At 37.1% G+C, this 9,587-nt stretch overlaps 1 protein-coding gene across 2 annotated transcripts in view; it reads left to right on the top strand.

The window, feature by feature from the left end:
- The window catches only part of LOC107731908 (insulin receptor substrate 1-B), a 48,962-nt gene that overhangs the window by 9,660 nt on the left and 29,715 nt on the right, over window positions 1–9,587 (top strand). The gene's annotated exons all lie outside the window — the stretch shown is intronic.

Raw genomic sequence — 9,587 nt, 5'->3', positions numbered from 1 at the left:
CTCTCTCCCACCTTCAATACCACGACTGAGGTGCCCTTGAGCAAGGCACCGAACCCCCAACTGCTCCCCGGGCGCCGCAGCAAAAATGGCTGCCCACTGCTCCGGGTGTGTGTCCACGGTGTGTGTGTGTGCACGGCGGTGTGTGTGCACTTTGGATGGGATAAATGCAGAGCACTAATTCCAAGTATGGGTCACCATACTTGGCCATGTCACTTCACTTCATTTGTCAAATCTCTCACCTGTGATTAACTATTGAATCAAGTCCGTTGTCTTACAAACTCTGGATGATGTTCCCTCATTTTGGAGTGCATATTTCTCACTCAGCAGCACTTAATAAATAAAATAAAAAAATAAAAAAATAAAAAAATAAATACCATGACATGAAAAGTGATGTGAAGTCTGTGATTTCTGCAGTCTGTTTGTTTGAGTGGCCCAAGGGAACATAACATTGACTCAACCCATAACTTGAGTCTCCTGTTTGAAACTTCTTTGAAAAGCCATGGTTTTTCAGTTCTGCTTGAAATTCTAACGAGTTGAAATTCTGTGTGTGTGTGTGTGTGTTTGTGTGCTCATTGGTCAGTTTCAGCTACTGGTGTGGACAGCAGACTCTTCCTCTCGCTTGTTACATCTTTCATCACTCCAGCTCTGGTTTGGCAGAGCGAGAACCACTAATATGCTTCCATATGGCACTGAAACAAAAAACCACAAGCAGATCTGGAAACTTCATGATAATGCTGACCAGCAAAGACTTCATCTGGGTTAATGTGGCAGTGCCAGCATTTGTGTGTTTTTGTGTGTGTGCAGTGATAACAGAAAACACATGTGTGAAAGTAACTTAAGTGTTTGTGAGTAGGGGACACTTGTGCATTCCTTGTGGAAAAAGTAGATAAACTATTTGAAAGGTTTTGTGTCAAGCTTGTTTGTGAAGGTGACAAACTGTTGAGTCTTCTCAGTTGGATCAAGATCACTTAGTCCTTAAGAAGACATTTGGTGCAGAATAATCACCACCCTTTCTCAGCATTATTGCCACTAGCAGCATGATCACAGCAAATCATGTCTTATTAAAATATTTTCTTATGTAATATATAATAATATATTTATGATGTGTAAATTTGTGAAGGAATAGTTCACCCAAAAGTGAAAATATGATGAAAATGTACTCACCCTCATGCCATCAAGATATAGATGAGTTTGTTTCTAACATGTGAGGACTACTTGTGGATTATTGTGATGTCTTAATCAGCTGTTTGGACTCTCATTCTGACATCACATATGCACAATGAGTACATGTTCAGCCAATATTTTATTTTTGGGTGAACTATTCATTTAATATTTACATTATGTTTATGTGTAGTTACTATTTGAAACTCATGAGGAAAATATGTGTTTTTGCAACAGAACTGCATAACATTTTGTCTATTTTGTCTATTTTGTGGAATATGTGTTGAAAATTTGTGACTGCCTGTGCAGTTGACATGCTATTTAAAGTAGGGAAAGTAGGGCTGCAACAAACGTTTATTTTGATAACTGATTAATCTTAACGATTATTAGAACGATTAATCAACTAATCATCAATTATTTAGCTGATTAATCAGTAGACATTTATTGATTATTCAGCTTTTGCAATTAGTTAAAATATTGAGTTATACATATTCTAACAAATAAATTAAGGTAATCACTTCAGCTTTTGAAAGTCATATTATGTAATTACAGTTAAACAATTAATTTATACAAATAAATATATTTGGCACATAAAATGAGATGGCAGAGAAACTCTCTTATTCACCATTTAATTAGCTATTTGAAAAAGTAGCTGAATGACACATCATTCTGCCTAAAATATCTTTTTGTAAGTAATATGGATAAGAAACAACATAAAGGTTAAGTGATAAGACGTTTTATTTTTGGATAAACTAATATTCATAACATAATCTCTCTTAAAATACCTTATAGGGTTATGATAATCAAAACAGTCCTGAGCTAGATCAAGCTTTGATCTCTGCAAACCAAACTATAACTTTAATGAAATGTTTTTTTTCCCCCCACTAATAAAAAGATTTGATCATTTGCTAGCTCCACACTGGAGAGCTGCTTTATAACAGAAAATCAATTTGTAATTCTAACTGAAAGCAACACTGACTCTGGTTTTTCATGTTTAATAATACTGTAAAGCTGCTTGATTTAAGGCTATCTATTGCGTAAAGTACTATATAAATAAACGTGACGTGACTTGACTTTACTGGAGTACTGAACTGCAAAGCTCGTGCAAACATCCATATCGCTGTAATCAGATGCATTTTAAACTGATGCTTTCTCACAAATAACGTATACAATACATTCTGTGTACAATAATGTGTACACAACGTGTACATAATTGCTGGTTGGAAACTTGAAATAGATGTTTTAGCTCTATTTAATGCTTTTGTAAACGGCATATAGTTTTGCATGAAGTCACTAGTATTCCCTTTGGTGAGTGTTGCATTATATTGGTACAAACTAAATGTTCTCAAGAATTGACCCACTATCTCACCATCGACACCCTAGGAGCTAAAACATTTTTCGATTTGTGTCAATTTGCAAATAAGCGTTGTCTACATATAGAACGCGTGTATTGAAATAACTTAAAACCACAACAGCTGCTTGAACTTACACCAAAGCCTGTTTGGGTTAGATGTATTTATATACCTTTAGTAACCTAAAGTCCATAACTTAAATGTCACCTTGAAATTTTTTAGAGTTTATGTGTGAATACTTCTATTTGCTGAAGGAAAAGGCAGTAGGGGGAGACGTGAGAAAGACAGGGACACTTGGCTGTGAGCGGCTCTCATACACACAGCTGTTTCTGTACTCTGCTGCATTCTGCTTATCTTTCAAAGCACCAGGAGAGAGAAAGATCAGGACTGAACTTTGGCCCTAAAAAGAGCAATTATCCCTTATTTTAAAACCCTTATGTGCTCACATGCACACAAATCTCCGTTTAATTGCTCTTTTGTTGAAGTGATTGTTCGTGTTACTGGCTGTCACACTCATTTTAAGCAGTTAGCTGTTAAAAATAAGTTAAAACAGGAGTATATACCACCAGCACGGCTATGCTGTCCTCCTCCAATACGCTGAGTGAGTATGATGACGGCAGACTTAAGCTCAGATGAAGCCACAACATTGGATCAAATGTGGCTTATGGTTCCAGACGAATCAAGATTAGAATTTTTTTTTTACTAATAACACATGATTAGATCTGGATGTGGCCTGTAGCTGATTTTAAGGTCATTTTATTGGTTTGGTTTGTGCCATACACTGTGCCACAGCTGCAGTGACCTTGCCAGACTTTACCGCATTGTTATTTGTGACCTACTTTCTTAGTGTTTGTGCGTGTGCTGAACAATTATCAGCGTGTCAGTATCCATTCAGGCCTGTTTATATCTAGACACCTGAAAGTAGATAGGTAATGTTTATTAAGCAAGAAAAGACCTTACAGCCCCAATAAACATAAAGGATAACAGGCACAATAGTGTGAGTTTATCTGTGTGTGTGTATATATATATATATATATATATATATACAACGGTTTTCAACATTAATAATAAGAAATATTTCTTGCACACTTTACTTTAAATTGTGTTTATTTATTTATTTTAAATAAAGGCTTTCTGTATTTTACTGTATGATCAAATAAATACAGTTTTGATGAGCATAAGAGACTTTAAAAAAAAAATCTTTATTTAGTAACAATTTATTTTAAGGACCAGTTGTCACTATTAACTAGTTGCTTATTAGCATGCATATTACTTGCACATTGGCTGTTTATTAGTACTTATAAAGCACATATTAATGCCTTGCTCTTCCTGACCATATTTTAGATCGCTTAATCGTACTCCATACCTAAACATAACAACTACCTTCCTAACTATTAATAATCAGCAAATTAATGGTTTATTGAGGAAAAAGTCATAGTTAATAGTTAGTTAATAGTGAGAATTGGACCTTAAAATATAGTTTGACCGAAAATCTTAACGACTACAAACTTTTGAATAGTTATCTGTGTGTGTGTGTGTGTACTGGTTTATATATTCTGGTGGGGACTTAAACCTGACTACACACAGACTCATGGGGACTCGTGTCATGGTGGAGATCTAAATTGTGGTCCCCACGGGTACAAAAGCTTATAAATCATACAGAATGAAGTTTTTTGAAAATCTAAAAATGCAGAAAGTTTCCTGTGAGGGGTAGGTTTAGGTGTAGGGTTGGTGTAGGACAATAGAATATACGGTCTGTACAGTAGAAAAACCATTACGCCTATGGAGAGTCCCCACAAGGATAGCTGACCAGACATGTGTGTGTGTGTGTATGTGCATGTGTGCATGTGGGAAATACTGCCATAGCAGGAGAGATAGACCAGGACAGGGGGATAATTAATCTGGTCATATTTAACGGGCGTATTTAATCTGATCTAGAGCTAAGGTAGATGACCCAGTCAAGCAAAATCGGAGGGAAACCAAGGGCAGTGCAATTAGATTAAAATGAAGAAAGAATATTTGCCTTGCCTCCCTTTGTGTATGAGCAAGGGAGAGTATGTGTGAGGTTTGCAGGTGCTCTGAATATTTAGCTACTGTAAGCTTCGTTGGTCTGTGTTTGACCATTGTTACGTATTTATAAAATAATTTACTTTATGCTTTAAAAAATTCCCATCCCAAATTCCCACCATTGCTTGAGCTAAATGTCAAATAGAAAGAGCAGTTTTCAAAGCACCACAGTCCCATTGTGTTTACACTCCTCATAAGCTCAACCTACAAATGACTTGAAGTTGTCTCTGCATATAAAAACGGAATGAAAGGGAACATTTGATATGCATACGCGTTAACCGTAATAGCTATTTTCAGTCTTTCCATAAACACATCTTTCTTCTCATGAAAGCTTTAGTAGAATGCTGATTTATGTATAACTCTGCTGCCATGTTTTTTGGAGATGTCACGCTCAGCAATGAGATCATTGCTGTTCAAATGTTGATCGTGTTCAGATGTGATTTATTTATCACAATATCAAAGCGAGGGATTAGATCAGGATGGCATGTTAAGTTCAAGAGATCAAAGGTACATGGGCTACAGCCAGCCTCAAGCGGTGGGTGCTTGTGCAAAATTTGAAGTAAGTGATCTTATGAACACCAAGCATGCTGTGAAAGGAGTCTTTGAAAGAACGAGGGGTGGCTTTTTAGCATGGTCTAATGTCAAGAAAAAGCCATGCATTGAAGGAGAGACCCAAGCCATATCTAGTAATATCATAGAGACTTGCAGGTGAGCTCTTTTGATCTTGTCCAACATGAAACCATCTAGCAATCACCCAGAACAACATAAAAACCATCTGGAAATGACTTAGCAACCACCTAGAACACCCAGAACAGAGTTTTTCAGAAGTCAAAAATCTCTTTATTTCAGTTACTATTAACCTCTTCATCGCTCTCATTTTCTTGCTTTTTAAAAATGTAGACTGGACATGTCTGTGTCTGAAAGCATTTTCCAAGAGCGTAGGACTGGCAAATAGAGAATCTTGTATGGATAGTCATTAAAAAGTCATGTGCGGCTTTGTCTATGACTCATCTAATGCAGGCTACCAGCCTCACTTAAGTTTACACAAGCATCCAGGGGAGGCCCACATCACATAAAATCACACACACATAGAGTGGGGCAAACCACCTTTGAAGGAAGCTGCTCATTCTTCCGTTTAAGTGAAAGAGTGGAAGAAAGAATACACGCAATTTTGTGACCACAACAGAAATATTCTGGAAAGGGTAACGGATATGTTGGTCAGACAGCAGAGGAGGGTGTCCCTTCTTCACCATGCTTGGTGTGCTTTTTGTGCATATGGTTGTAATTCTCTCATTTGTGTTGGAAGCATTTGTGATGTTCAGATTCACAGCAAGAGACTGGGTACAATGATGTGTTTTTGTGTGTGTATTAGAGTGTGTTTTTCCAAGCAATATGTACAAGCATTCAAGAACTCATGCATTTTCTAGCATGCTCTTATTTGCTGGGACACTAACAAACTGACTATATTTAGTGTCATAAACACAAATATATGAATTATATAGTATTGGTAGAGTATTTTGCATAGTAAAGTAATGAGAAGTTCATCTCGCTCCATTATTTATAGTGGGGTGTTGATGCAGTTGGTACATTTATTCAAACTATAGGCAAACTAATTTTATGCAAAGACCAGAGAGTAATGATTTTGGCAAGCAGGTTTTGGAGGGCAAGCCGCAGCAGATTAGGAAAAGCCTTCAAATTTGAAACAGACTTAAAGAATGAGTTCCTAGAGGATTATGAGCATCTTGTGTGTTTTCACAGAACTGTTGGTTGTAGAACTTTGCCAGCATTTGTACTAATAGAGAGTGAGAGAAGAAAGCCTTTACTAACAGTGAACACCTCATGCGGATGAACATAGGCTGCAGAGAGGAGAGTAGATGAATTTAAGATGGGATGCTTTCTTAGTAAGAAAAATTGAGAAGTATCCAAACTAATGGCCTCAAAGTCAAGGTTTTTCTAAAGAAATTAAGTGGAACTTGAGAAAGTTTGACACTGCCTACCACGTTCTCATAAAGTTTCAACCCATGACTGTACATTTGAGTTGAAAACCATTAAAGGCTTGTATGATATTTGATAGAATGATTCCTTATCTTATATCTTTATGACTGTACATCACAATAGACAGGCCCTGTCTCTGACTTGCCTACAGCATCATATGAAGTATGCAAGCTGTTTTAAATATTTGCAGGTGCAATATTCAAAACACTAAAGGCTCCATAAGAGTGGCGTTTGGGGGTAGAAGGGTTCAGTCGGGCGTTTCTGTGGCTGTTTGCAGATTTGGAAAGTTTGTGTGGCAAGCTTGTTGGTGTGCCCAACATGCAGTATAAGTAAGTGCTTATTCCAGAGTTTTTGTTTTAAAAGGCATCTTTTGCAGCTCATAATTATTTATGTGTCTCTGTAGGGCACAAATGTTCCATTTTTTTTACTCTATGGGACACATTACATACACTGCAATATTGACTGTTGGCTGTTGATTCATAGAGCATGTCATATGAGTATCAGGTGTTCATTTGAAGTTGTATTAGTAATAGCCTATTGACTTAAGTCTTTATCAGTGACCTTTGTCCTCCTTGTTTGCACTGTCTACCAAACACTTCTAGTTTAAAAAAATTAAGCTTTCTGCTTTCTCAGACATTTCTAGAGTTAAGTGTATATATTGACTAAAATGTCCTTTGGTCACATTCACATTGGTGTTACATGATGCACAACATGAATTACAAAAAGATTGTTAGTTATTTGTAGATTAGTTATTTACACATGATGCATGACTTTTGTTATTTAAACATCCTTATTTAAGGGGACATCGGATGCCCATTTTCCACAAGTTCGTATGATTCTTTAGGGTCTTCATGAAATGTCTGTAACATACTTTGGTTAAAATTCCTCAATGGACATGTAAAACAACACCCTTTTTACCTTGTCAAAAACAGCTCTGTTCACAGCTACCCGTTTTGGTGCACGTCTCTTAAAATGATAATGAGCTACTGCTCACTACACCCCCTCTCTTCCGTGGAGCGTGTCGACACAAGACACGTGAATTGGACTCTATATATGGCTTGGAGGTGGTCCTATTCAAATAGCTAGCTATCTACATAGAAGCCGGCTGCATAGTGAAACAGCTCGCTGGATGACAGTTTCAGACTCAGACAGCCCATAAAACTGGCTGCGTGTATGTTCAGATTCACAGCAAGAGACTGGGTACAATGATGTGTTTTTGTGTGTGTATTAGAGTGTGTTTTTCCAAGCAATATGTACAAGCATTCAAGAACTCATGCATTTTCTAGCATGCTCTTATTTGCTGGGACACTAACAAACTGACTATATTTAGTGTCATAAACACAAATATATGAATTATATAGTATTGGTAGAGTATTTTGCATAGTAAAGTAATGAGAAGTTCATCTCGCTCCATTATTTATAGTGGGGTGTTGATGCAGTTGGTACATTTATTCAAACTATAGGCAAACTAATTTTATGCAAAGACCAGAGAGTAATGATTTTGGCAAGCAGGTTTTGGAGGGCAAGCCGCAGCAGATTAGGAAAAGCCTTCAAATTTGAAACAGACTTAAAGAATGAGTTCCTAGAGGATTATGAGCATCTTGTGTGTTTTCACAGAACTGTTGGTTGTAGAACTTTGCCAGCATTTGTACTAATAGAGAGTGAGAGAAGAAAGCCTTTACTAACAGTGAACACCTCATGCGGATGAACATAGGCTGCAGAGAGGAGAGTAGATGAATTTAAGATGGGATGCTTTCTTAGTAAGAAAAATTGAGAAGTATCCAAACTAATGGCCTCAAAGTCAAGGTTTTTCTAAAGAAATTAAGTGGAACTTGAGAAAGTTTGACACTGCCTACCACGTTCTCATAAAGTTTCAACCCATGACTGTACATTTGAGTTGAAAACCATTAAAGGCTTGTATGATATTTGATAGAATGATTCCTTATCTTATATCTTTATGACTGTACATCACAATAGACAGGCCCTGTCTCTGACTTGCCTACAGCATCATATGAAGTATGCAAGCTGTTTTAAATATTTGCAGGTGCAATATTCAAAACACTAAAGGCTCCATAAGAGTGGCGTTTGGGGGTAGAAGGGTTCAGTCGGGCGTTTCTGTGGCTGTTTGCAGATTTGGAAAGTTTGTGTGGCAAGCTTGTTGGTGTGCCCAACATGCAGTATAAGTAAGTGCTTATTCCAGAGTTTTTGTTTTAAAAGGCATCTTTTGCAGCTCATAATTATTTATGTGTCTCTGTAGGGCACAAATGTTCCATTTTTTTTACTCTATGGGACACATTACATACACTGCAATATTGACTGTTGGCTGTTGATTCATAGAGCATGTCATATGAGTATCAGGTGTTCATTTGAAGTTGTATTAGTAATAGCCTATTGACTTAAGTCTTTATCAGTGACCTTTGTCCTCCTTGTTTGCACTGTCTACCAAACACTTCTAGTTTAAAAAAATTAAGCTTTCTGCTTTCTCAGACATTTCTAGAGTTAAGTGTATATATTGACTAAAATGTCCTTTGGTCACATTCACATTGGTGTTACATGATGCACAACATGAATTACAAAAAGATTGTTAGTTATTTGTAGATTAGTTATTTACACATGATGCATGACTTTTGTTATTTAAACATCCTTATTTAAGGGGACATCGGATGCCCATTTTCCACAAGTTCGTATGATTCTTTAGGGTCTTCATGAAATGTCTGTAACATACTTTGGTTAAAATTCCTCAATGGACATGTAAAACAACACCCTTTTTACCTTGTCAAAAACAGCTCTGTTCACAGCTACCCGTTTTGGTGCACGTCTCTTAAAATGATAATGAGCTACTGCTCACTACACCCCCTCTCTTCCGTGGAGCGTGTCGACACAAGACACGTGAATTGGACTCTATATATGGCTTGGAGGTGGTCCTATTCAAATAGCTAGCTATCTACATAGAAGCCGGCTGCATAGTGAAACAGCTCGCTGGATGACAGTTTCAGACTCAGACAGCCCATA

This window comes from Sinocyclocheilus rhinocerous, unplaced genomic scaffold (genome assembly GCF_001515625.1).
Source record: "Sinocyclocheilus rhinocerous isolate Xijiao unplaced genomic scaffold, SAMN03320098_v1.1 scaffold1841, whole genome shotgun sequence".
Taxonomy (NCBI): Eukaryota; Metazoa; Chordata; class Actinopteri; order Cypriniformes; family Cyprinidae; genus Sinocyclocheilus; species Sinocyclocheilus rhinocerous.
This window is presented reverse-complemented; position numbering and strand designations above follow the sequence as displayed.